The following is a 27,656-nucleotide window of genomic DNA, read 5'->3' as shown; positions in this document are numbered from 1 at the left end:
TGTGGCTCTGAGGAGGTTACTCAGTAGTTAAGAGCTTCAGTTTGACTGCCTACACGTGTGTAAAAAGCTCTGCATAGCCACACACGCCTGAAATTCTAGCAAAGAGGGAATTTGAGATTTGAGACAGGAGAACAACACCACTTGTTCATCAGGCAGCCTAACCCAAAACCGGTGAGCTCTAGGCTCAGTGGGAGACATCGTCTCTAATAAAGAAGGTGACAGAGTGATAGAGGAAGATACTGTACACCTGACTCTGGCCTCTACATGCATGCACATGGAGCACTTGCATCTGTACACATACAAACACACACACACACACGCTATACCCCACACATATGACATGTAGTACACACACTTGCATCAAAGAAAATTAACGATTTTACACAACTAATGATATTAATTGAGGATCATGACTCTGTGGGTTCTATCATCATTGTTTATAGCCACAATCTTAGAAAACCATTATAAACCTTTTACCAAGATGAATAAGAGTTATTATTTAAGGGAATCATGGATCTCCCAATAACATGAGATCTGGCTGGGGAGATGGCTCAGTAGTAAAAGGTACAAACATGAAGTCAAAATTGGTCATACTACAGAGAGCTTCACAGAAGTCACACTCTGTAGCTATTTTTTTTTTTTTTTGCTTTCCAATGGATATACCATTTAATTTAATAGCAATATGATTAGCAAGAATACATATAGTATAAAAAGGTTTTACATAAAGCGAAATCAATTCAAAGCATGAATCTCAAGATTATAGTTTTTGAGATGCTATGGGCATCTTTGTTTTCTGTTTCTTCATGTTATATTCTATTTATTTTTTCTGGGATTGATAACATGGGGGTTCATATGTGTATCCCTATTTGATGCTACAGAGTGTATTGGGGGGAGTGCAGGTCCTTACATATCAAGCCACAGATTTCATCAAACTTGATGTGTGGTCATTACTCACCAGGAATCTACACAGAGATGTTTATCTTCTTTCTTCATAAAATTTGTAACACTTCATCAAATGAACTGAAATCTCTGTGTTGCTAGGAATTCTTTGCTAGGAACACTTTTGTGTTTTACCTAAAAGTAAATGACAGCTTGCTGTCCTACCAATGCCATTTTTTTCTGTGACTGTGTTTTGCATGACATGGGAAATCTCTCATACAGACAAGGGAGAGCATGCTCTCACCTTCAATGTCTGCTTTCTATTTTTCCTCTATTTACTCCTTATTTTGCTTCCATGTTCTCTTTCTTGGGTCTCAAAGTTTGGAAGAACAGTTATATTAAAAAGCCTTTATTGTTATAATTTTCTTACATATGTATAAATATATTCTGACCAAAATCCCCTCCAATTACCTTTTCCTCCTCAATTTCAAACCAGTGTCTCTTCTGTTTTTCCATTTTTTTTTAATTATTTATTTATTTATTTGAGAGTGACAGACACAGAGAGAAAGACAGATAGAGGGAGAAAGAGAGAATGGGCACGCCAAGGCTTCCAGCCTCTGCAAACGAACTCCAGACGCGTGCACCCCCTTGTGCATCTGGCTAACATGGGACCTGGGGAATCAAGCCTCGAACCAGCGTCCTTAGGCTTCACAGGCAAGCACTTAACAACTAAGCCATCTCTCCAGCCCCTGTTTTTCCATTTTGATGCCTGTTTGTTTTTGTTTTGTTTTGTTTCACTCAGAGGTCAGACACTTGCCTAGAATGTAAGAGGTTCTAGGTTTAATCCCCAGGACTGTAAAACAAAGTGGAATAAAACAAAACAAAATTAAAAAAAAAACAAACATTCTATGTACCTCAACACAATAAAGACCATAACAAATATAATTCTCAATTATGAAAAATCAAAACCAGTTCCTGTAAGACCTAAGCAAGACCAAGATGTCTGTCCTCACCACTTCCTCTCAAAAGAATCTTCGAAGTACTCCCCCAGTTAATCAGGTGAGAGAAAATATAATGGGTATTCAAATAGGCAACAATGCGTACCACACTGATTACAGGTGACAAGATCTCACACATGTTGTAATCTGAAGGTGAAATTCTTGTAATCGCAATGTGACCATTTAGCTTTTCCTCCACACTGATTACAGGTGACAAGATCTCACACATGTTGTAATCTGAAGGTGAAATTCTTGTAATCGCAATGTGACCATTTAGTCTCTGATTACAGGTGACAAGATCTCACACATGTTGTAATCTGAAGGTGAAATTCTTGTAATCGCAATGTGACCATTTAGCTTTTCCTCCTATTGCCATGCTTCCCCACCATAATGGAATATCCCTGCTCCCGCCTCCCCCCAACACACACTTGACACTGTAAGCCAAAATAAACCCTTTTCTTCCTTAAGCTACTTCTTTTTAGGTATTTAGTGACAGCAAGATGTAAAGTAACTAAGGCATCACATGTGATAAATAAACGCAATCAAGTTTCTGAGTCAAAATCAACACACTAAAAACCAGTAGTGTTTCCATACACTAAGAAAATATCCAATGCAGCTATAGGAATACTTAGAAATGAGTGTAACAAAGGATATAAAAGAACAATACCTTGAACACTGTCGTTGGTCAAAGAAACTGAAGACACAAATAAGTGAGAAGAGAAACTCTGGTCATGGACTGGAAAAACTAATGTTGTCAAGCAAGCGTAATAACTAGGGCACTGTGGAAAGTGAGCTAAGGAAAGCTTAAGACTGTCAAATGGACCCAAACCACCTGAAGACATCTATTTACATACTCATTGTAATCCTTATCAAAAGTTTAATATAATTTTTGGTACAGAGAAAAATAACTCAAAGTTCATCTAGAATCATTAAAAACAAGTAAGTAAGGCAATCTTGAGCAAAAAAGAACAAAGCTGGGGTCATCGCACTACTGGTATCAGACAATGCTGCAAAGCACTAGTGCGTCTGGTGCTGATGTAAAGGAAGACACCGTTCAGAAATGGTCAGCCCACAGCAGAAGCCCGGAGTGTGTCAAATGACCAGGAATATGGTGGGAAAAGGATGGACTCTTCCACAAATGGTGCTGGAGAAATAGTGTCCACATGAAGAACAATGAAATGGGGCTATGATCTCGCACCTTATTCAAAAAGAAACTCAGCTGGAGAGCTCACAGGCAAGTGTCACATGGCAGGGTCACAGGGCAAGCAAGCACCTGCATTGAGACCTAGATGCTGGTCATGTGACTCTACAGCCTGTGACCCTGACCTTGTCAGAAAGGAATATCAAAGAAGTGATGCCTGGCCTTCTCAACTGTATAGATTTTTGTATTGTAATGATTCCCTCTGCTTGAAGATGGTACTTCTGTGCTTGAGGACCTGATGGAAGCTTCTCGGCAGGGCCCCCCCCCCAGGGGGGGAGGGGGATGTACGTTGGTAGGACGCTTGCTAGGCTGCAGGCAGCCCTGAGCACAATCCCCCACAGCAGAGAATGAAATTCCTCTCTATAAATAAAATACTATGGCCTGCCAAGGAAAGGTTCCTGAACAAGATTGGTAAAAGTCGCTCATGGGGTTTTTATTTTTTGACATATGGTTTTCATCTTTTCTGCACCCCTAACTCATTCTAAGGAGAGCCTCTAACCTTTCTTAAAAGTTTCTCAATATGATTAAAATGTGGTACCATTTTCCAGTGATGAATGTTAATCATCAAAGTGTGAGTTTAGTTTTATGTCTATGGTTATACTGTTTTAGGCTGAAAACACCTCCCATAAAACAGTGTGGAGGATTTGGGGCGTTAGAAAACTGCACCAGTCAGGAGTTGATTATTGAGGAGAAGCATGAGGAGGGCAACAAAAGCTGGCGGGCTTCGCTGAGAGCCAATTCACCCTTTCCTCGGTGGTGGAAGAGCTCGGTATGCAGAGCAGGACGCCCCTTCTGCTCTGCTTGCCAGTCCCCAGACTGCCCCTCTACAAAGGGTGGATCATTAAGCCATCCAGGCGGTGGGGACTATTTTCAGATAGCTGTTGCCCTTTATAGCAGTCTGGCAGCAAGTGACCATAATAAATTATGCACCACTCTGGGAGACTGGGACCCAACACAGTGGAGGAGCAGCAGGGGGGTTGAAAAATCCATTATTTGAAATTTTTGTTTCTTTTTCTTACTAGGTTCCATGCTGCTCTTTTCCTGTCATCTGGTTCTTTTTTCCCATCTATTGTTTTGAGGGTTTTGTGTCTGACAGTTCTTTTCTGCTGCTGGATTTGTTCTTTTGTCACCTTATTTTTGCCTTCCTGGGCTGCCCCACTCCCCCTTTCTTGATCTTGTGTGTTCTGAGTCCCATTTTGTTTTCCTTTTCTGTCATGCGGTCCTTTGCTTTCACATTCCTTTCTCTTCCTGCCTTGTTGTCTCACATAATACAGAAAAACAAGTTCTCTCTTTGTCTGCATTCTTTTACACGATGTTATGTGCTTGTCCATTTTCCCTTCAGGATAGACACCCTCACTGTATGTACTATTCATTTCCATTCCAAGAATTCCAAACACATGTCCAGAGGAGTGCCAGGGCTGACGAGAATATAAAACAATCAAAGTCACCATTAGAATCATTTGTTGAAAACAGTGCAGACCTTTTTCTTCTCTGTAGATACGTTCACATGGAATCTCTTAAGTTTGTGTTATTAAATTCAGATGTTTTGATATTTTCAACTTCTCTCCAAGTTATCAGTCTATTCCAAAGTGGCAATGTTTAACATATCCAACCACCTGCTCATTCCACACTTGCATTTATAATAGTTTCAATGCATGGAATACCAGTCAGTCGATTCACCCAGTTCCCTGGTTATTAACTGATCAACTGTGATATTGGCAGGCATCATTTGTACAGACATTGGGGACTTGGCTGGGCACATTCAGTTTTGGTTTACCTTTTTATGTTCTTAGGTTGATCATGTCTGTTAATTTCTATCTGTTATCTGTGAACCAACAAAATTGTCATCTGCTGTCCCACCTCCTCTATGTTCTCCTTTTCAGTCCTTTTTGGACCTAGAACTTCTATTTTGTAGTCAGTTATTCAAGAAGGAATTATGATTTTTTTTCAGCTTGATTCATTGCACTTCATTAGAAAGTTTCAAATAGCTTGGCAATGAACATCTGATGATGTGCCAAATATTTCAACCCCAACTTGTATTGTCTAAAATAGAGACAGAAAACAATCTGCATGTCTCCTCTGGTATGGTGAGCTATGACATTTTGCAATATTTCCAGCAACTTAATTTAATTTAATTTGATGTGCATATTTACTGATTATCAGTGTATTTCAGTCAAATATGAAGTTACACTCTCATAGCATTTAGTGACTTGCTCCTTTTATTTTTTTTTATTTTTTTGTTTTGCTTTCATTTGTCTGCTTAATATTCTCTGGTAAATATGCTTTTTCCTACTTAGTATCCTCTGAATCACCTTTGGTTTTCTGTTTCTCTGTGATTTTTCCCATTTTATTTCTTCTTTATTGTATTCCAAGATTATGATTTTTCTTAGTTGTTACATTATTTTAGTTCTTCATTTTTTATCATACATATTGGGATATATCAATTATATAAATTAACTGATCCTTCTGTGATATTTTCATACAGGTAAAACATAGTTGTATCATAATTACCCTTTTTATTGTAGCTAAAGAGTATAGCAGCTAAAAAAATTAATTTACTGATTTTTTTGTTTATTCATTGACAGAGCTAAGGATTGAACTCAGGGCCTTCAGCATACTTAGAAAGCATTCTGCCACTAAGCTACATCCCTGGCCTTATTTTTGTTTATTTACTTTTATTCTGAGATATGACTTTACCAAATTGTTTAGGCTGAATTCCCTCTGTTGCCCAGGCAGACCTTGAACTTATGATCCTTCTTGCTCAGACACCCAGGTAATGGGATTGTAGACCTCCACCAAAATGCATTGTTTATTTTACTGTTTTCTATGGTAAACATGTTTTATGTCTTCTCTATAAGTACATTTGGCTCATTTAACTTTTTCTATTTTATTATCTGCACATGTATGCATATGCATGTGCATGTGCATGGTGTGTGTGTGTGTGTGTGTGTGTGTGTGTGTGTGTGTGGACATGTGCATGCCATGGTACATGTTTGAAAGGAGAGGGCAACTTTGGGGTGTTTCCCCTCTCCTTCCATCTTCTTTTGAGACAAGGTCTCTTTTTGACACTGCTTCCAGATTCTCTTGGTTTCATCTCTCGTTGCAGTAGGCATGTTGGGATTATAGACATTTGTGTCACTCTATTTCCAGTATTAAATGGGTGGTTTTTGAGGATGGAACTCAGGTCAGGAGGCTTGTAAGAAAATTTCTTTAACCACTGAGCAATGTCATCAGCTCTTCCCTCATACTTTAAATCTTGCTGATCTTCCTTATCTCTCCATTTTTTTTTTCCTGTGATTCCTTTTTATTTTTCTTGACACTGCATGAGGTTTGTTTTAAGGCAAACTTTGGCTCCTTTAATATCATTTTGCAAGCACCTTGAGAACAACTTTTCTTACTTTATTTTTTACTAATTGGCCTTTCAGAGTAAACTCTCTAATGTGTAATCCAGTTCACTCTAAGCACCCACAGGAATACGTTATTTGTTCTGTCAGTTTATAGATGCAAGAAAATGCTCATGACAGACTCACACATGTCACCATTTATGTTCTTAACTATTCCCCTGTCTGCTGTGGAAAAGAAGAGGAAGGAACAAAAGTAAAGAGTTCTGGAGATAGTTATAAAAGTATAAAAGAGTTCATAGACTGAAATTAAAATTAAATGGGATAAGTAGGTTTGTCTTCTTCAGGATTTCACAAGGAAAATATTGATGGTGAACAAAGAGATGAGTTCAAGAAGCTCCCGAGAGTCAGGACTTCTTAGAGCTAATTCTTAGGAACACAGCGGCTTTCCTGTAAGCCTACCCAGTGGTGCTGCAGTCGTCTTGATGCTGAATGGTTTTTCTCCTGGAGGAATTCCTCTTAATTGTGCTTGCTTCTTTGGCATTGCACATTGTGAAATTCTACAGTGTCCTATTACATTTTAATCAGCCAGATTCCACATATAATGTAAAGACATAAATTAATTGATCATATTTTCAAGTCAGTATATAATAATCCTGAGCAACTATGCTAATTTTTTTAAAAAAAATATTTTATTTTAGAGAGAGAATTGGTACACCAGGGTTTCAAACTCTGTAATTAAACTCCAGACAATCACACCATCTAGTGTGAGTGACCTTGTGCTTGCCTCACCTTTTGTCCCTCTGGTTTATGTGGGATCTGGAGAGTCGAACATGGATCACAGGCAAGCACCTTAACAACTAAGCCATCTCTCCAGGCCCAGGGTTTGTTTTTTTTTTTTTTTTTTCCCCCCCACATGATTGTATAGCCTAAAGCATCACTAATGGAAGCTCAGTTCTGACTGTGCCTCAAGTTTTGTCAATTTTAGTACCCATCTGCCTTCTTTTTTTATTTAATTTAGTTTAATTATTCATTTGAGAGAAACTGATAAAGGCAGAGAGAGAGAGAGAGAGAGAGAGAGAGAGAGTGTAGAGAATTGGCAAGCCAGGGCCTATAGCCACTACAAATGAAGGAACTCCAGATGGCATGCACCACCTTGTGCATGTAGCTTATATGGGTACTAGAGAAGTGAACCTGGGTCCTTAGGCTTCACAGACTAGCACCTTAACTGCTAAGCCATCCTCCAACCCCTCTGCCTTCTTTAAGGACAACCTCTGTTATTAATCTATTAATATGTCAGTTCATTAACTGATGCATTGATACCTGAACCTAAATGCTTATTTCATCTTGGAGGTGTCAAATAGGAAAGAACTTAGGAAAGTTATCTAGTGCTGTATATAGTGACTATCTTGTTGCTACTACAGATAATTAACTTTACAAGAAGCAGCTTAAGGAAGGAAAGTTAATTTGGCTTTTAGTTCCAAAGGATACAGTATATCACAGTGGGAAGGCATGGCATCAGGAGCCCGAAGCTGGCTCTTCACATTGTATCTGCAGGCAGGAAGAGTGAGAGGGAACAGGATATTTGAGAGGGAGCTAAAAATAAAACTTCAAGGCCATCCAACCATCACTAATTTCTAGTAAGGATTCACATCTTAAAGTCTCCACCATCTTCTCAAATAGCACTTCCAGCTGGGAGCCATGCGTTCAAACACATGAGCCAATTGGGGACATGCTACCTTTAAACTATAACAGGAAAGAAAAATCCACATTCCAGTCAGATTCATGAACATAAAGAGAGAAAGTAAGCAAATCTAGACTTTAAGATTATTTAAAAACAACAACAACAAAATTGGTTATATTCCATTCTAACCTTTAGGGTAAGAAAGAATTTAAATAAACATTTGTACTAAAATTATAATTTGAGTATTTCATTTCTTGGTTGTCACCACCTGTACACCAGTTGTAATAATTGATTTTGTCAAAAAGGGCTTAATTATCCCATGACTTACTTCCTTTTTTCTTTGGTCTCCTGCCTTCCCCTTCTTACCTCAGCTAGGAGCAACTGGTAAGAGAGTGATCACTAGCTCTAAGACTGGTTTCTTTCACTAAATTTTTAAAACCTTTTTCTCCCCACCTTGAAAACAAACAAATAAATAACAACTAAACAACAGGTCAGCACTTAGAGAGGCTGAGGTTGGAGGATTGCTGTGAGTTTGAGGACAGTTTGGGGCTACAGAATGAGTTCCAGGTCAACTTGGGCTAGAGTGAGACTCTACCTCAAAAAAAAAAAAAAAAAAAATCTAATAATCCTCTAATCTACTACCAGGATTACCCTTACTTTTGCAGACTACCTCACTCCTGACAGTAAGTTTTGGCTCACCTGTTTACTGTGGTACTTAGGCTCTTATACACGTCCTCTACCACTGAGCTGCATCCCACAGCTGAAGCACGAACACCTCACCTAGTAATAATTTTGTTTTTGAGACGTCATTCTAAATTGTCCAGTCTGGTTTAGAACTTCTGTCCCTGCTGCCTGGGATTTCTAAGTATCTGGGATTAGAGGTACACAGCAAGCACCCATTCAAATTAAATTCTCTCTATGAGCCAGGTCTCCCTGGCACTTTTTTGCATCTCTCATGTTGGATTATAACATTAGTATTTTCTAGATGAAGGACCAATATTGTTGGCCTTTATGGAAGAGCTTCCAGGTGTTTCTACTACCTGCTGTCCAAGCTGTACCAGATTTTTCTTCAAAACTCAGGAGGAAAGAAGGCAAGACATTCATTGCCCCTCTTTCCCTGAGGACCCAAATAGAGACATCCAAGAATCTGTCCTACTTGCCCATTGTGCAATGCTTTGTTCTGTCTCACAGAGTTTGCCCTCCATAATTTGTTGGAATTAAGTTAAAAAAAAAAAAAGAGAGGATATCTTGGCCAAGTAGTTGGCTGATTATTTTGCAGAATCCAACCATCTCAGATACTTGGAAAGGTTTGGTAGAATTTTTAATAAATGTTCCCAAAGAGCTGATGTTTTTAATTCAAATTAACATTCGACAACATTTAATCCCTTGTTATTGCTTTGTCAGACTTTTAATTGAATTATTCAAAACATAAAACAAAAGGGAAGACTTGCAGATAGCATAGTAATATTATGAGAATTACCAGAGAGCTGAGAATTATTATAGAAGACATTATGTTTGTTAATCGGGTATTTAATTTTGCTTCTGTTTGTTGATAGAAAACATCCTCTTGGAAAGGATTTTTTGAAAACTGTTAATTGTGACAATGCCTTCTTAACATCCATGACTATACTGTACAAGCCAAAGCTGTTTGTAATGTAATTAGTCAGAAAGATTCCTAATTTCCATTTTAACTGTAGAATGGCTGACCAGCATCCCAATAAGATTGGATTTTAGTATGCAGGAAAAGCAGGTTTTCCTGACAGGTTTAGAAAGTCAGGAATATTGGAGGAAGGATTTTAAGTTATTATAGACTTTTAGCAGAAAGAAAGAAAGGAGGAAGAAAGAATTTTCAAAAGTCCTCTTTATTTACTTTATGAAGCCAGCATTATGTTGATGTTGAAAGGTCAATGTGTTAAGAAAAATTAAAGTTAGTTTCATGTATGAACATACTAAAGTACCAAACAACATTAACACAGTAAGTCCAGTGTCACATGTAAAGGAGATAAATAAAGTATGGCTATATGAGGCATAGCTCAGCAAAGCAAGGTTGGTTTGACTTTAAAGACATTAGTTGAAGGCTTGAGAAATGGCTTAGTGTTTAAAGCACTTGCCTGCAAGCCTGAGGAACCAGGTTAAAATTCCCATTACCCACATAAAGCCAGATGCACAAAAGTGGCACAAGCATCTGGAGTTAGTTTGCTGTGGCAAAAGGCCATGGTGTGCCTATTGTGTCATTGCTTTTGTTTTTCCTCTCTCTCTCTCTCTCTCTCCCTGCCTGCTTGCAAATAATATTAAAAAAAATTTTAAATGCTTAAAATTAATTTAAAAAATCAGATGATGCAAATTACCACATTAGCAAGCTAAAGGTAATATCATTACCATCTCAACTGTTGTGGAAAATATTTGAAATTCAACTTCAATTCATAATTTTAAGATAGCTTAGAAAATATAAATCAGAAAGAGCTTTCATAAAATAATTGGATATTTGTAAAATATATCATACATCAAACATAAACATGAATGAAATGTGGAAAAGCTGTTTTTAAGTATGCTGTGGGAGTGGGCTCTGGGAGGGATTAGATCCCCTTAATGATGCAGGAGGCCCCACACTCACAAACCCCAAACCTCCTGTCTTTGTCCAAGTTATCAAAGAATTGAAAAAGGTAAACCTACAGAGCAGGGTAAATTAAAAGATTTATTTTAGAAAGAATTATAGTAAAAGGAAAAGTGTAAAAGTGCCTAAGTCAAGAGAACCCCCCTACCCCCTGCCCAGGCTGGCTGGGAAAATCTCATGTGGAGGTTTGGATCAAATCCTTTTATAAGTTAGCTATACATACTTGTATATGCAATATAAAAGCATTGACTACTGAGCTATATATTTATTAGAAATATAAACATATATAAATTATTGTTAAACAGTAAAAGGAATTACAAATACATTTGTAAAACTGTATGTTTAGATCACATATTGCCAAAACTCTTTTCTATTTGCTCTCGGGTTTGTACTGTAGTTGTTTGCATGTTTATCGAGGTAGGGTCTTAGTGTAGACCAGGCTGACCTGGAAGTCACTATGTCCTCTCAGGCAGGTCTCGAACTCGCACTGATTCTCCTACCTCAGCCTCTGGGACTAAAGGTGCGCACCATCATGGCCAGATTACTCTAGTTTTTTAAGACACTTATGAAACATGTTCTAGAATTAGTCTTAGAGAAAAAATATATTGCCTGATAGTAATTTGTCTCCCTGCTTGCATAACACAAGGTACATAATGATTTGGAACACACACTCCAGGACTCTATGCCACATAAAAATGTGCTAAAGATAGCAGCTTCATATGATATCATATAGAAGAGTGACTGCACTCATTCTCTCTGTCAAATGAATGTATGACTCATGTCATAGAGCCATACTGTTTGGAACATAGGCAGTGCATTTAAAAGAAGAGAGTGTGTTTGTACACATGGTTGCAGCGCATATAGCATCCCTTTTCTTCCTGCTATTTCCACTTGTCAATCAAAACATTTCTCAGTTTTCATTCACCAGCATCTAGCATAGGATATGAGTGACTAGGGGAAGTGGATTGAGCCATTCCACTTACATTTAATTTCTAAATTTTCAAAATGAAAGTTTGCTTAGTATGATAAACTCAGTTCTTATCCTTGCTTTGTTTTGATGAAAGTTTGAAAAGCTTTCTTGTAAATAAACATTTGAGAGTAGAGAAAAAATTTTAAACTGTGCTGTTGAGTAAAGGGGAAACAGGATCAAGACTCAGCAGATATTATGATCCTAAGTCACCATTGACCTTGCTTAGAGAAGAGATGCCCAAACTAAACTATTATCCCTGTGTGTATAAAATTATGGACACTTTTTGTCTTCTTTTTACATGTGTCTGTTTTCTAAAAGGAGTATGCATTATGCATGTAAACAGAGGAAAAGGACATAGAAAAAAGACTTTTAACCAATTAATAAGAAAACTACAAACAGCCCAGCTTTAAAAAGTGGATAGACAATTCAAAGAAGCAGAATTACAAATAGCCAGTAAACATGAAGAGATATTCACCCCAGCTGGTCAGCATGGAAATGCAAATAAACCAACACATATTTTAAATCTTTCAAGCACTGGACTGACAAAGGATGATGACTGAGGGCTGATGAGGGTGTGGGAAGCTGGTGCTTTCATGCTTTATCAAAGGCAAATGCAACAGTGCTATCCTATGGGAAAGTATTTCAGAGCATTTATGCAAATTTAAGGAAATGCACTTTGGGGTTCTTAATCTAATTTAGGAAACTACCCTGTGGAAATCAGAGTAAATACCTAAGAATTTAAAGTTGTTCAGCACAGGACTTAAAGAATTTTTAAATTGAAGGAATTGTTTGAGAAAATGATTGTTAACCCACATAATGAGACACTGACATGACTAAAAGGAAAGAAGCATGTTTATGCTTTAACCAGAGGCTAAATACCAATGTGAAACACAAACACAACAAACTATTTGTTGAGTACTAATATGTGTAACTATTTATAATATGCCTGTATAAGCATATGGTGAACATGTAAGGAAGGGTTGGTGAGATGGCTCAGTGGTTAAGGTACTTGCTGTGAAGGCAAAGAACTCATGCGAGAATCTCCACATCTCGTGTAAACCAGACACCCAGTGACACAAGTGCACGCTGTGGCACATGCACACAAGGGGTGCGTGTATCTGGAGTTCGTTCCCTATGGCTGAAGGCCCTGGCACACCCATTTTCTCTCTCTCAAAATAAAAAAAAAAAAGAAAACAAAAAGAAAAGAAAGGAAAATTCAAAGAATAGATGCCAATATGTAGAAATTTGGGGACCAGAAAGAGGAACTTTTCTTTATTTTATATAACTGCTAGATATGGATTATTTTATCTATTTTTAAATTTTATTTCATTGTAAATTTTTCATCAGGCTGTGTATAGTTCATGCTGGTCTTAAGCTTGCTATATATGCCAGGTTGGTCCCAAACTCATCATCTTTCTTTCTCTACCTCCCTCTGCAGTACTAGGAGAAAGGCATGGGCCATCACACCCAGCTTGTGTGTTTTAAAATGTACTAATTTTGCCTCAGTCGTAGCTGAGTGACAGAGCAATTGGCTAGCATGTTCCAGAACACAGACACTATTTTCAAGGATTTCCTCCAGCTGAAAAAAAATAAGTAGTTAATCTTGACAAAGTCCTAAACAAGGTTTTAAAATGATATGTTTCAAAGCAAAGATGTAACTTTAGAATTAAAATAGTTTCTCAGGCTGGAGAGATGGCTTAGCAGTTAAGCTCTTGCCTGTGAAGCCTAAGGACCCAGTTTGAGGCTTGGTTCCCCAGGACCCATGTTAAGCCAGATGCACAAGAGGGGTCATGAGTCTGAAGTTCATTTGCAGTGGCTGGAGGACCTGGTGCGTCCATTCTCTCTCTCTGTCTGCCTCTTTCTCTCTCTGTGTGTTGCTCTCAAATAAATAAAAAATAAACAAAAATAAATAGTTTCTCTGTAACTATTGTTATTGTTAATGCAAAAGACAAAGCTTATACCTTAAGGCGATAAGTGACGGTTAATTTTGGAGCCAAATATGAGGTACTGGGAACAGTACCCAAAATTCCATGTTCCAATGTGTTAACAATTTCATGAAGGTTTCATAGTCACAGAACAAAAGAAAGTTATAGATCAAGGCATTAAAAAAAAAAAAAAAATCCATGCCTGAGCATCAGGTACACAGGTTATAGCAAAGGGTAGGAAGAGGGATAGGTGGAAATCTCCAACATAGCTTTCAGATGTTATCTGATGACATTTTTAACCTTTGAGTTGGTGAAGGCTAGTGGTCAGTCAGTACATTCTAAAAAAGGTTGCATCTGAACCATGCATAGTCACTTGGATGTCAGGTCAAAGTCAGAGGTATGCTATAATGGCTATTGAGGGACTAAAGAGAGCCAGGGTAATTAGGTTGCAACATTCCATCTCACTATGATCATAGGAGCTTTATCATTCCATTTAGCCTTGCTGGAAGTAGATGCAGCAGATACAGCACTTTTCTGGGAAATTTAGTTCACATTATCTTAAGATCAAAGAACTAATACTTTAGTTAACTTTATCCTAAAATTTGTCTGTCTAATCAAACATAAAACCAAGTTTATTTGGAATACTGCCATCTTCTAAAATTCGTTAACATGGTTACTATAACAAATAGAGGTCAACTTTTGGTAAATTGCTCTCTTGTGTAAATAATGGCCAGTAATACATTATCTGATACTCTTTTTCCTAATCCAGGTTTCCTTTGTGGTTTTTCAAAACATGATCAATGATATATTAATCAATACTAATTAATATTATTGGGGTAATAAAGTTCTTATTTACAACATTTTATAGTGGGCAAAACACAAGGCATTTGATTCATCATTTACCAATGGGATAAGTAGTATATCACAATTACAATCAATTTAAGATTATAAAAACTTAACAGACTTTTGTACCTTGACTTTGCTTTGTGAAGATTTATAAAAGCCCACTAGCTATGTTCTACCTTAAAAATGAGTCACACCTGAGTATGAAAGAAAACTGTAGCTTTTGCACCCATATTGTATACTTTCCTTTAGGATTTCTCATGGAAGATGGAAACTTAGTCAAACCCTTCTCCCCTCTAGCTGATAACTTCCACATAGACTAAAGTGCTAAATGTCATTTAGTGGTGCTACATACCATTTCTTACAATTATGACAAATATTATCTGTGGCTTCAAAAGTCAGCAAAACAAAATGTTCTTATTTTGTGAAATAAAGCAATGCACATTAAAATTATTATTATAAATATCATGATGTCTTAGGATACTACATGTTCACTTTCTGTATTTTACATGTTACTTTTGGAGAAAAGGCCCAGTTTTACAAGACAGCATGCCAGAAGCCTGGGGAACAGAGTGAGACTCCCAGACTGACTTCAGCTTCAGAGAAAAACAGCATGCTAATTTCAGATGGCAATCTTTTCTTGATTCCTTCAGTCCAAACTCAACTATTATTAACCTTTGTTTGTGACAATTGAAGAGAATAATGGTTGAATTTGGGGCCTTTAATGTCACATTGAAATCAATAGCTGTAAATGGTAGTTGCCACAGTGCTAACTGATCTGTCACATTCAAACAAAAGAAGCTCATGGAAGATAGCTGAGACAATTACACACACACACACACACACACACACACACATGTGCATGCACACATCTAAAAAGACCACTAGAGCATTAAAAAAATATACTGACCAAAATATGTGTGCTTTTGCATATATTTTCCCATTTGTGTTAAGTATATTTTTAAATGTCTGAAATTGTAAGGCAAATATAGGAGATGTAGCAGACCTGGAATACTGTGCTCTGTCATAAAAAATAAGTTGAATTGTCCTTCTCAGAGTAGTAAGGATAGAAAGTGGTGTGGGGTAAGGGTAAGGTACACCTTGATCTGAAAAGGCTAGTAATTACAAGGGCCACTACATAAAACCATCTGGAATTCTTAATGAAGAGCTCTGGATGACACTGATAGCCCCCTTTTCATGGCTTCGACTCTGGCACAAATCTGTGTCTGTCACTGATGCACATCCATCCATGGTAACACTCTGTGCTTACACTTTTAATGAATATGTATGTATTTATTTATTTTTATGAGGTGTGTGTGTGTGTGTGTGTGTGTGTGTGTGTGTGTGTGTGTGAGTATGTAGAAAAAGAGAGAAAGAATGAGCTCATCAGGACTTATAGCCACTGCAGATAAATTCCACATGCATGTGCCACCTTGTGCATCTAGCTTTATGTGGATACTAGGGAATCAAACCAGTGTTCTTTGACTTTATAGGGCACATTAACTGCTGAGCTCGCTCTCCAGCCTATATGTTTAGTTTTGCCCTTGTCTTTACCTTTCTGTTTTTCTAGGGCATTTTAGGGATGCAAGTGAAGGGATTTCAGTTCAAGCTCCCATGTATAACTTTGATATCCATATTTGCCAACTCTGAACCAAAGGCTGAATTTAATTGGCTGGCATCAATTAATTCCATTTAGAACATAGGTTGCTTTCACATTATTATTTTTTTTTTAAATTTAATTTATTAGTTTTCTTTTCAGTAAATACAGGCAGTTTGGTACCATTATTTAGGCTCATCTGTGATCTACCCCCTCCCATTAGACCCTCCTTATTATTGAAAATGGGTCGTGCATTGTGGAGTTAGCCCCCAGTTATTAGTATGATAAATGTCTCTGAAAATCATGACCCAACATGTAACTCTGACATTCTTTCCACCCCCTCTTCCGCAAGATTTCCCTGAGCCATGTTGGGTTCATTTTTGGTCTGCTTCAGTGCTGAGGTGTTGGGGGCCTCTGAGGCTCTGGCTCTCTGATTTGGTAGGAGTTGATTTTTCTCTGCATTGATCTCCTTCCCCTTTGTGCTGGTATCCAGTTCACAGGAAAACATCACCCTTGCTTATTTCGCCAGTTGTCCTTAGTTTCAGTTGGGCCCCTTCTGAGGTATGTTGGGGCAGCTCTCTTCTTAGGATCTGCATCTATCTGGAAAAGAGAAGCAGATTCTCCAACGGAGAGTAAGTTAGCACCCAGAAAATTGAGATAACACTTACTTTTTTGATAGACAGTTTGATAGGTGTAGGCCCTCTTATACCCCGTGATTGATGGTAGCTTGATATTGTAGAGTGGGCTTGTGTTTGGGTATGGTTCTGACTTGTTTCCCAGCTCCAGCTAAGGGTCTAGTACCACTGAGTGGATCAGTTAGCCAAATCAAGAGCAATTGATTCCTCACCATGGCTGTGTACCACTATTGCACTTGTGTGGGTATCACATCCGGTTAATTGTTGCTACTTAGGTTAAACAATGTGTTGCTTGGACAGATCTTGGTCACTTCCCCCAGTCGCCTATGTAGCGCCTTCTGGCACTAGACACGCTGACTGTCTGGGGACTGACTCTCTCCTGGCTTCCAGCCATGTCATTCCATTTTACGTGTCAGCTGCGTATGGAGTCTTCAGCAATAGGGTCTTACCACTGGCCTTTGGTGGGTCATCAATTACTCTGACAGAAGTCTGTCATTGTTTTGGGAAACCTTGTAGGTTTCTCTGATCAAAAGCTCATTGTGGATTGTAGGCCCAAACTGGAAGTGGGGGTTACAGGTCAGTGTCCACTAAGAAATTGAGGAAAAAGATAACTAATATACAAGAGTTAGAGAGGAGAGAGATAGAGGGGAGAGGGGGAGAGGGAGGGAGGGAAGATGTAGGAGATTTAGGTCAGTCTTGATCCTACCCTCTCCAGTGTCTTGTGGTTCAGGTGTTTCCTGTAAGGGACTAGTGAAGGTTCAGTCATTTGGTCTGTCTTTTAGGCAGTAGAATTTTATGGTACCATTGCCGTTTGCTTTCACATTATTATTTTATGAAGTAAAAACAATAGCTTGATGCTTTATCTGGAAGAAAGCATTAGTAAATTTTTCTATACAGCAACATGTCTTCAAGTTGCATTGAAGTATAATATAATGTCAAATAGTCTCACTCACTGACATAGCATTCTAACCAACCATTGAAAGCTTAAATTAGTTGCTCTTGGAAGTTGAAACTAGAATGATTCCATGATGAAAGCATAGAAGATTAGAAACAGCAAAGTAGCCAGGTGTGGTGGTACACACCTTTAATTCCAGTACTCAGGAGGCAGGTGTAGGAGGATTTCTGTGAGTTTGAGGCCAGCCTGAGACTACATAATGAATTCACTGGGGTAGGGCCCGACTCTACCTCAAAAAAAAAAAAAAAAAAAGAAAGAAAGAAAGAAAGAAAATAATAGAGGAAAGTAGACAAGATTATGTTTTTCAGTTGCCTTAAGCAAAGGTACTATTTTTCCTCAAATTATAATTTTATAAAATGAACTCTCACACTTAATATTTCCCCAGAATTATATGTTTAAGTAATCCATGAAATTTTACAAACATGTTTTGAAATAAAATCTCTGGCTAAAGGGCACAAAATCAGTTTTTAGTGGACTTTTTCTTTGCTAATTCATTTCTTTCCATGAGAGAATGACAGTGCAGTCCTTGTGCAGTCAACAAAAAGTGGTGATATTGTGGTAAAGCAGTTCTATCAAAGCCATGTCTTGACTTGAAGCATCTTCTCCTGGTGTGGCTTATGTCAAGCTGTGAGCCCTGCACTCAGCAGAAAATGGTCTGTGTCACAGCGCTGGGACCTTGCTTCCTGAGGCAATTTGGGAATAACAGTTCTCCAAAGTGAATAGCTATCTCCTTGACTAAATGTGGGAGTTGTTCTTGGACCTCTCTAGGGAAAATCTCTATGTCTTCACACTTTACCACAGGTCAGAAACTTCAGAAGGGTCTAGCCTTTCCTTATCTCTGTCCCTATAGGGAGTCCTTTCATTCCCTTCTAGGAAAGCCCTTACTAGAGAATTAAGATTTCTGGAGGGATTGCCCAATATCACAAATCCTGATCCCTGACATCTGACATCAGGACTGGACTGGATAACCCAGACACCCATCCATGGAGCTCATAATAAAAGACAGGCAAAAAGCTGACCTGAGTCTCAAGGGAGTCTCACACCCTCTCTTGCCTCTCTGTGCAAGAGTACTGCCTTGCTTCCTTCTCTTAAATTCTGAGCTTCTCAATGACTTCCTTTATTCCCTTAATCCACACTTCTCTTAAAAATCTCTCTCCTAAAGGTCTAAGCTATAATAATATCTTTCTGGACCTTACACATTGTCTGTGGATTTCATTCTTCAAATTCAAGAGAAAAGAACTGGGAGACACACAAATTATTGGTGGTTTGGGGTATTGTGTTGGTGTATCACTTCATCTAAAAATGACCCTTCCTTAGCTATCCCTAATACAACAAGAACATTAGCAATAGCAAAACATTACCAGAACTTTCTAAAGAGAGAAACCAACCACCTGTTCTATCAGGCAAACCTGCATGTCTGATTGGAGATCAAGGAAATAGGTACTGCTGTATTTTCTGGGGAAACCTACAAATGCATCTTACCTTTGACATGTTAAAGAACGCTCCTTGTTCATCTTTAGTGATGAGATCTGTTATCAGTGAAAGAACATATGAGTGTGGGTCGTTTTTTTTTAAATTATATATGCTTTTGAGGTATAAAGCTGATGAGGAAAATCCACAATGTCAACTTTTGTCATTGTCTTTTGGCCCAGCTTCCTATGCCCCCGACCTGCGGGGCCAATGTTACACAGGGTGGTCGAGGAGGGCTGCAACCTGAAAGAATGGGTGGGAAAGAAGAAGGAGACCAAGTGGAGGTTTTGTCAAGGTCTTGTTTAATGTTGGATTTTTTAGCCTTTTTATAATCAGTCAGCAGGCAGGGGGGTCAAACAGGGGGCACAAGGAGGTAGGGCCACCTGGCCGTAATCTTTCTGGAATATCTTGGAATGGAACGTCTTGTGACATTTTTCCGGAGCTGTTGTTTGCCCCCGGAGAGGGGCCATATGAGGGCTGTTAGTTCTTCTTTTGTCCTAGGGTGGTGAGGGGACATATGAAGGCTGTTACTTCTTCTTTTGTCCTAGGGCAGTCAGGTCATGGTCTCTGACATTTCCTCCCTCTTTATATAATTGAAATGGGTGATGTAACCTGTCTTAGGCTATATGGTATGCTTCCAGTCCCAGCACCAGTTACTGAAGATGGCCCACCTGTCTTAAGCTATGAGGGCTGCCTCCACCCCTGGATCCACAATAATCCCGTCATTGGCCGCGATCACAGCTCATGGAAGGTGATCTGCCTGTCTTAGGCTATGTGGATGGCCTCCAGGGAATGGGTCCTACAATATTCTCATCTCTGGCTGCAGCCATAGCTTAGCGGTGTGGCCCTGGGCTTGGTACGATAATAATCCCGTCATTGGGAGCCTCACAGCCATTTAGGGAATCGAAACCATGACCTATTGTTAGCCAAGGGAGAAAAATCAAGTCGGGCCGAAGGAGAGCCGAGGGGTGCCTCATGTGTTTGGCCCTCTTCTTCTTGTAGCTGCAATCTGTGGTAATGGACAGACACCAAATTTCTGGTGGCAGAATCAACCTGTTCTTTGACAAAAGAAGTTAGTCATTTAAATGCCCAAGGTCCAAAAGAAAGAAGAAGGAGGAGTCGTACGAAGGGACCAAGAATAGAGGGGAGTAATGTGGAAAGCAGAGGAGAAGAGGAGAACCAGTTTTGGTACCATGACTCCTGCTTTTCCCGGTTACGCTTTCGTTCCTCCAAACTGGAACCGACCTTGTCAATACTATTTTGAACTAGGCCAGCTTTGTCCGTATAAAAACAACATTCTTCCTTAAGTGCAGCACAGAGTCCCCCCTCTTGTAGAAAGACTAGGTCTAGCCTGCGTCTGTTTTGGAGGACCACCTCAGACAAGGATACCATAGAGTCCTTTAAGTCTTGAAGACCCTTTTGTAATTCCTGCAAGTCCTTATCTATTGCCAAAAAGAGTTGATTATATTGTTGTTGGGAGGTGACTAATGAAGCGATGCCTGTGCCTGCTCCAGTGGCACCCAACCCCAGGATAACAGCAAGAGTGATGGCAGTGATAGGCTCCTGTTTGGCACGTGACAGCGATGTTCCTCCCTCCCAAAAATGGAGGAACTCATCTTTGGAATGTATTGTTAGCTTGGGGAAGAGTTGTACAAAACACAATAATCTTTATGAGCTAAGAAGGTGGAAGTTACAGTGTAAGGAGTGAGACCAGTAGAGCATGCGAAGTAAGTGCCAGCAGGGGCAACAATATAGAGAAAGCTAGAGTTAACAACATGAATGAGATTGCAGGTTGTTTGAAGCTCTATAGGGGGAAGCATGGACAGGCACAGGAGGCACATCCCGCACCCAGATACCTGGGCGACCGTGAGGCCAACCCCATCTTGCCGTTGCCACCGTAAAGCCATGATGTCATTGGTCACCGTTAATTCTGCATATAAGGCTATCCCTTCATATAAAGGGGGTTGAGGTGAATAACATACCCAGCATTCCTGAAATTCAGATATATTGGTCTGATATATGGCCTCTATAGAGGCGTTAACCATGGTCAGAATAAAGTCTGCTGATGAAGGCAATCCTAACGGTAGGGTAGGTTGAAATAGAGTGACATCAGTAACAGCTTGTGGTGTTGAGAGGGGGAGGGTGTATGTTTTTAGCCTGGCTGGGAGGGGGCTGATGAAGAATGGGATTTGGTCCTATAGCAACTTTAGAGAATTGAGGGGTTTTTTTAAGAAGTTTAATTTTAAAAGTGAGGCCGGGGTCTGTCCCAGAGACATATAACCTAAGGCCCCACTCAAATCCTGTACGGCTTTCCCATTGTGCTTCCTTTCCCTTTTCCGTGAAGGATATCAGTATGGGGTTGCACCAATTGTTACATTTTTTCAGGGGAAGTATCATAACTCCTCCTTGCCTCCCAAGGAAGGTCTTGGGTAAGTCTTTTTCCTCTGTTGGGTATTTTCTATTTACTGTAATATCGTCCCATGGAGAGGAGGGATGCCAGTACCCATCTCCAGTAGTCTCACATCCCCAGGAAGCACACAAATAATCTTTATTATAGCCGCAATAATTTAATGTTCTTGGCTTATGGGAAGATCTGGGGCAGACATAAATTGGGGCCGCGGTGAGAAGGGTTCTATCAACTGCGCTGCCACACCCATACTTGGAAAGTTATTGACTTCCAGTATTTATGGGTTTGCTTTGTGGCCAGAAATGGTTTGGGGTGCCCCACAGTGGGTTGGCTCCTAAGGCGAGAGCACATAGGTCCACTTCTAGAGTGGGCCAGGGGGTTTGATGACGTACCTGAGAGGTGGTGTAACAACGTCATTGGCCTCATTTATTATTTGCCACGTGTAGTTAAATACTTGATATGTTGTTTTATGGCATTAGTCAGTGAATGTAAGGTTGTCAATAGTAGGACCAGTATCTTGGTGGTCTCCATTGTTCTGACTTTCCTGTAACAGAGCACAATTAAGGAACTTCTCAGGGTTTTCCCTGGGTGGGTTATATAACTTTATTAATCTCCCAGGTAGCCACCTGGCATTGCTGCTTTGTGTGTCATAGACACATGTGTGTCCCTTGCCCGAAATAAGCACAGGGTTGGGTCCCTGCCATTTGAGTGTCAAGGGGTCCTTCCAAAGGGCTTGTGTACAGTTATCAATAGCGGAGGGGTGCCATAGACAGTCTGCAGCAGATCTCCCTTCTTGATCTAATGTAAGGAAGTTTATTACAAATAATGCATGATTAAGCAGATTTTTATAGTTTCCTGTAAGTGGGTATAGTATTCCCCCACTCAACTGTAGTTTGGTAATGGTATTTTTGAGAGTTTGGTGAGCTCTTTCAACAATTCCTTGTCCCTGTGTATTATAGGGAATGCCTGTGATGTGTCTTATGCCGAGCTGTGAGCAAAATTGTTTAAATGTGTTATTGTGTACCCGGGCCCATTATCTGTCTTTATTGTTTTAGGTTGAGGGAGGACTGTTATACTAGTGAGAACATGATTAATTACATTTTTTGTGGCTTCCCCAGATTGGAGGAAGGCAAAGATAAATCCACTATATGTATCAATGGTGACATGGATAGACTTTAGTTTGCCAAAAGTTGGCATGTGGGTAACATCCATTTGCCATAGTTCCCCAGGAATAAGCCCGCGGGGGTTTACACCTAAATGTGCCTCAGGTAAGAAGGTTAAACATCCTTTGCATTGATGGACTATTTGTCTGGCTTGTTCCCTAGTGATGTGGAATATTTGCCTAAGTGTCTGAGAATTGAGATGGTGTAATTATGGGCAGCCTGTGCTTGTTGTAGGGGGTCCGGTGACTTAAGGTCAGGATTCTACATGAGACCTATAAGTTGTGTAGCTTGGTCCACCTGTCTATTGCCTTGAGTCAGTGGTCCTGGCAACCCAGTGTGGGCCCTTACGTGTCCTATAAAAAAGGGGTGGACACAGTTATGAATGAGAGACTGAAAAGTGGAAAACAGGGGGGGAACGTTGGTTGTGGGCTTAATATAGGGGGCTGTTTCTAAGAAGGGAACAGAGTAGGCTAGATATGAGCTTTCAGTGTTCAGAATAAAAGGCGAATGTGGTAAGACCCTGAAGACTTCAATAATGGCTTGTAACTCGACTAATTGAGCTGAGGAATATGGTGTAATCAGTGGAGTTACTTTACCATTAACAGAATAAGCAGCCCTGCAATTGGAAGAGCCATCAGTAAAGACCAGATTAACACCCGGGATTGGAAGATGTTTGGTAATATTTGGAAAAATAATAGGTGTTTTATGTAGAAATTGGATTAATTTATCTGGTTGGTAATGATTATCCATCCTTCCCTGGAAGGACACAACTTATTGTCCATTGATCATCATTCTGAAGTAACCAGGATACTTGGGATGTATTGTATGGTGTTATTATAACTTCTGGATCCTTCCCAAATAGTTTTCGAGATTGTCCCCTCCCCAAGCAAATCAGTTGTGTTACTAAGGACGTATAGGTGGGGAGGACCTTGGGAGGGGTGGCGGGTAAATGAACCCATAAAAGGGGGTTGCCCTGCCAGAAGAGTGCTGAAGGAGAAAAGGGGGTAGGGAGGATTATGAAATGTAAAGGCTTGTCAGGGGAAAAATAGGTAATGAACTGGGCAGAGATAGCTTGCTCCACCAAACCCAAGGCAAAATGACTTCTGGGGTAAAATGTCGAGGGAAAGAAGGATTGGTTTCTCCTTTAAGGAGATCAAACAGAGGCCTTAATTCGCCATTGGTTAGATGTAAGTAGGGGCATAGCCAGTTGATTTCCCCTAGGAGTCGCTGGAAGTCATTTAAGGTATAAAAGGAGTCTCTTCTTAGTTGTATCTTTTTTTAAAAAAAATTATTTATTTATTTATTTGAGAGAAACAGACACAGAGAGAAAGACAGATAGAGGGAGAGAGAGAGAATGGGTGTGCCAGGGCTTCCAGCCTCTGCAAACGAACTCCAGATGCGTGCGCCCCCTTGTGCATCTGTCTAACGTGGGACCTGAGGAACTGAGCCTCGAACTGGGGTCCTTAGGCTTCACAGGCAAGCGCTTAACCGCTAAGCCATCTCTCCAGCCCAGTTGTATCTTTTGAGAGACAATCTTATGTGGAAATAATTCAATGCCTAAAAACAAATGGGGGTAATTTATCTGAACCTTATCAGGAGAAATTTGGAGGCCTCTCTGCTGTAAAGCTTTTATAAGCTGTTGTGAAACAGCATGTAGTTGGGAGGCATCAGGTCCTGCTAGTAAAATATCATCCATATAATGAATAATATAGAGAGAAGGCCAATGGAGGCGAAATGGATCAATGGTTTGGGCGACATATTTTTGACAGAGCGTAGGGCTATTAATCTAGGCATAGGTCCAACAACGTTAGTAACAGGAAGGCTGAAGGCAAAGCGTTTACAGTCTTCTGGGTGTAGGGGAATGGAGAAAAAGCAATCCTTGAGATCAATGACTATTTTTTGGTACCCTTTAGGAATAGCCACAGGGGAGGGCAAGCCTGGCTCTAGAGCCCCCATGGGGACCATAGTTTTATTAATTTCCCTGAGATCTTGGAGTAGTCTCCATTTTCCTGTCTTTTTTTGTATAACAAAAATGGGAGTATTCCATGGGGAAGTAGAGGCTCGATATGACCAGTGGCTAACTGTTCTTGCACTAACTGTGTAGCTGCAGCCAACTTGACTGAGGAGAGGGGCCATTGATCTACCCAAACAGGAGAGTCATTCTTCCAAGTGATTTTATCTGCCTGCTGTGCAGGAGGTGCAATGGCCCTTAAGAAAAATGGTGATACCCCAAGCCTGAGCGAGTAGGTCTTTGTTGCTGATAATAGGCTGCGTAATGCCTTGATTATTTTTTCCAGTCCTGTCCCTGGTATAAAGCCCTGAGATAGCATTTGATGAGTAATTGTCTTATTTGGGCTGTAAATAATGACCTTCATTTGGTCTAGTATATCATGCTCCCACAAATTTATAGGCAAGCCATCAACCACAAACGGTTTGACTGTCCCTGAGTTTCCTTCTTGATCCTCCCATGTTAAAAATTTAGAGCTCTGTAAAGTGTTCTGAGATTGACCAATTCCTTGTAAGTGGGTAACAGAGGACTGAAGAGGCCAAGCCGAGGGCCAATGATCTTTTGAAATTACAGTGGCATCAGCTCCTGTATCAATGATGTCTAGAAACCATTTTTTATGTAGTTGTAGGCGAAGGGTGGGCCTGTCGCGGGTGATAGCCTGGACCCAGTAAATATCAGAGGAGCCCAGGTTGGCATTTACATGAGGACCGTGAAGTGCAGGGCCATTGGTCTGTAAGGATAGGGGGAGGGCTTGTGCCACTCTTTGGCCCCTAGATATAACTAAGATCCCAGGGTGGCACTGGCCAGGATTTTTATTTCCCCTGTATAATCATTGTCTACTATGGAAGGATGAATGGTGAGCCTCTTTATGGTGGAGGATGCTCTTCCCAAGATTAAAAAGAACATATCAGGAGGGGGGGGGGGGCAAAGAACCTGTGGGGAGGACCTGGACTCCATCCCCTGGTGTTAATATTGTATCGGTGGAGGAACACAAGTCCAATCCTGCTCTTCCTGCTGTGGCTCAATAGAGGTGGGGGGTGGGTTGAGTTGAGGGGGGTGGGAGGATTGGGGAGTCGGGTACAGAGGGGTGAACTGCTGGCCCTCCCAGGCCAGCAGGAAACAGATGGGCTGAGGGGCCCAGGGCTGGCCCCTCAGCCTGTTTCCCTGGAGAGGAGGTAGGGGGTTTCCTGAGATATCTGTCTTACAACAGCAGGTATTGGCCCAGTGTTTGCCCTTTTTGCAATGAGGGCAAAGAGTTGCAGGTTGAATGGGGCGTGTTTGTGGCCCTGCGGACTGCAAGGGGGTCACGGCTGTCATGTTAGAATTATTGGAGCATTGTCTGGAAAAATGCCCAATTTGGCAGCATTTAAAGCAGGCTTTTATGGAAAATGGTTGCTGTGTAGTGGCCCCAATCGCAAGATTGACAGCTTGGGAAATTTTGTGGATGAAGGTACCAACATCTTTGCAAAGTTGAATCATGTCCTCAAGAGAGGCTGTTCTAATTTTTCCGCGCAGGACTGACCTGCAAGATGAGTTTGCATTTTCATAAGCTAATTGTTTTAGGAATTTAGATTCAGCGCCTCCTGGGCCGAGAATACGTTCTGCTGCTTCAGTGAGTCTGCCCACAAAATTAGTATAATCCTCTTGGGCACCTTGAGTAATCTTTGACAAGGGGGAGGTAACCAAGCTCCGTGTAGGGATCATATGCCAGGCAGCAAGAGCCACATTAGCGGTTTGCGCCAGGAGGGCAGGGGGAAAGCCCCGTTGGCGAGCCTCAGTGGCATACCTGCCTTGATCCGTTAGTTTATCAAGGGTCCAAGTTGCTGTGGGTGAGTTGGGGTCCCTTATATTAACTGAAGCAATTGATTGGCATCTATCCATAAAGTCCGCCTTTCATGACAAAAATTGTCCTCGGGTTAGAACTGACTGAACAACTTGGGTCCACTCTCCTGGGGTTAAATGACCTTCCCCAGAGAGATCATCAAAAAGGGAGAGAGTAAAGGGGGCTGTTGGTCCATAAGCCTGTACCGCAGTGTGGAATTCTTTAACCTTTTTAAAGCACAGGGGGTGATAGTGAGTCTCCAGGGGTTGGGCACCCAGAGCAGTGGCAGGAATTCTAACAGGGGGCACTAAGAGTTCCTCGGGCCCTTCCTCTGCCTCTGAGGTTTCATCCTCATTATCTGAGACGGGAGGAGAATCATGGTCTTCTAATGGGGCCTCCGAGGAGGAAATCTGGGGTTTGGCGGTGGAGCGCGTAATCACTGGGAAAGCCAAGGGACGGTGTGGGGCAAGAGATTTTTTAACATTTTTTGTTTTAGACTGTTTAGGGGGCTTTAATATAGCCTCATTAATTGAATTTTGCAGTAAGTTTAAATCTGAAGAGAGTTGGGTAAAATCCTTTTTTAGTTTAAGAACATCCTGTAATTCAGTTATTTGTTTAGTGAGATGTTCCTTAGTGCCAGTGAGGGCAGAGGGAAAAAAACCCCAAGGATAACAAGGTGGGAGAGCAAATTGGAGAGGGATAAGGAGGGGGTCTACAAGGGAGTGCTGATGCAGTTGGAGGCCAGTCGGGATTGTGGTATTTAGTAGCCTCATCTTCAAGAGAAGCAGCATCACCCGGATCGAGTGGCTTGGGATAGCAGTTTTTTGAAAAAACTGGGTTAAAGATGGGCGTACATCGAGAAGCAGTTTCGGGGGGAATAGGCACCAGTTAGGTCAGATATAACTTTTCTATTGTTCGGGGGACACCAGAGTTATTGGAGCTACAACCCATATCGATAATGACTGACGGGCAAGGGGATTTCTCAGGAGGAGAAGAAAGCGAAACTAAAGAAACGCCGCGCGAGAGAGGGCGGAGGCAGTATTCAGCGACAGAAAGTAGTTGTTGTTTATCTGGATCTGAATGTGCTTCCTCCACTATGTCTCTTATGAGTCCCCAGTAGTAGAAACTCGTGGAGGGAATGGAA

At 40.5% G+C, this 27,656-nt stretch overlaps 1 protein-coding gene across 1 annotated transcript in view; it reads left to right on the top strand.

Annotated features, from left to right (window-relative positions):
• Dpyd (dihydropyrimidine dehydrogenase) overlaps positions 1-27,656 on the top strand; it is a 1,202,971-nt gene that overhangs the window by 886,172 nt on the left and 289,143 nt on the right. The window lies entirely within an intron of this gene.

Source organism: Jaculus jaculus, chromosome 19, assembly GCF_020740685.1.
Source record: "Jaculus jaculus isolate mJacJac1 chromosome 19, mJacJac1.mat.Y.cur, whole genome shotgun sequence".
NCBI classification, from domain to species: Eukaryota; Metazoa; Chordata; class Mammalia; order Rodentia; family Dipodidae; genus Jaculus; species Jaculus jaculus.
The sequence above is the reverse complement of the archived record's forward strand: the minus strand, read 5'-3'. Positions and strand labels throughout refer to the sequence as shown.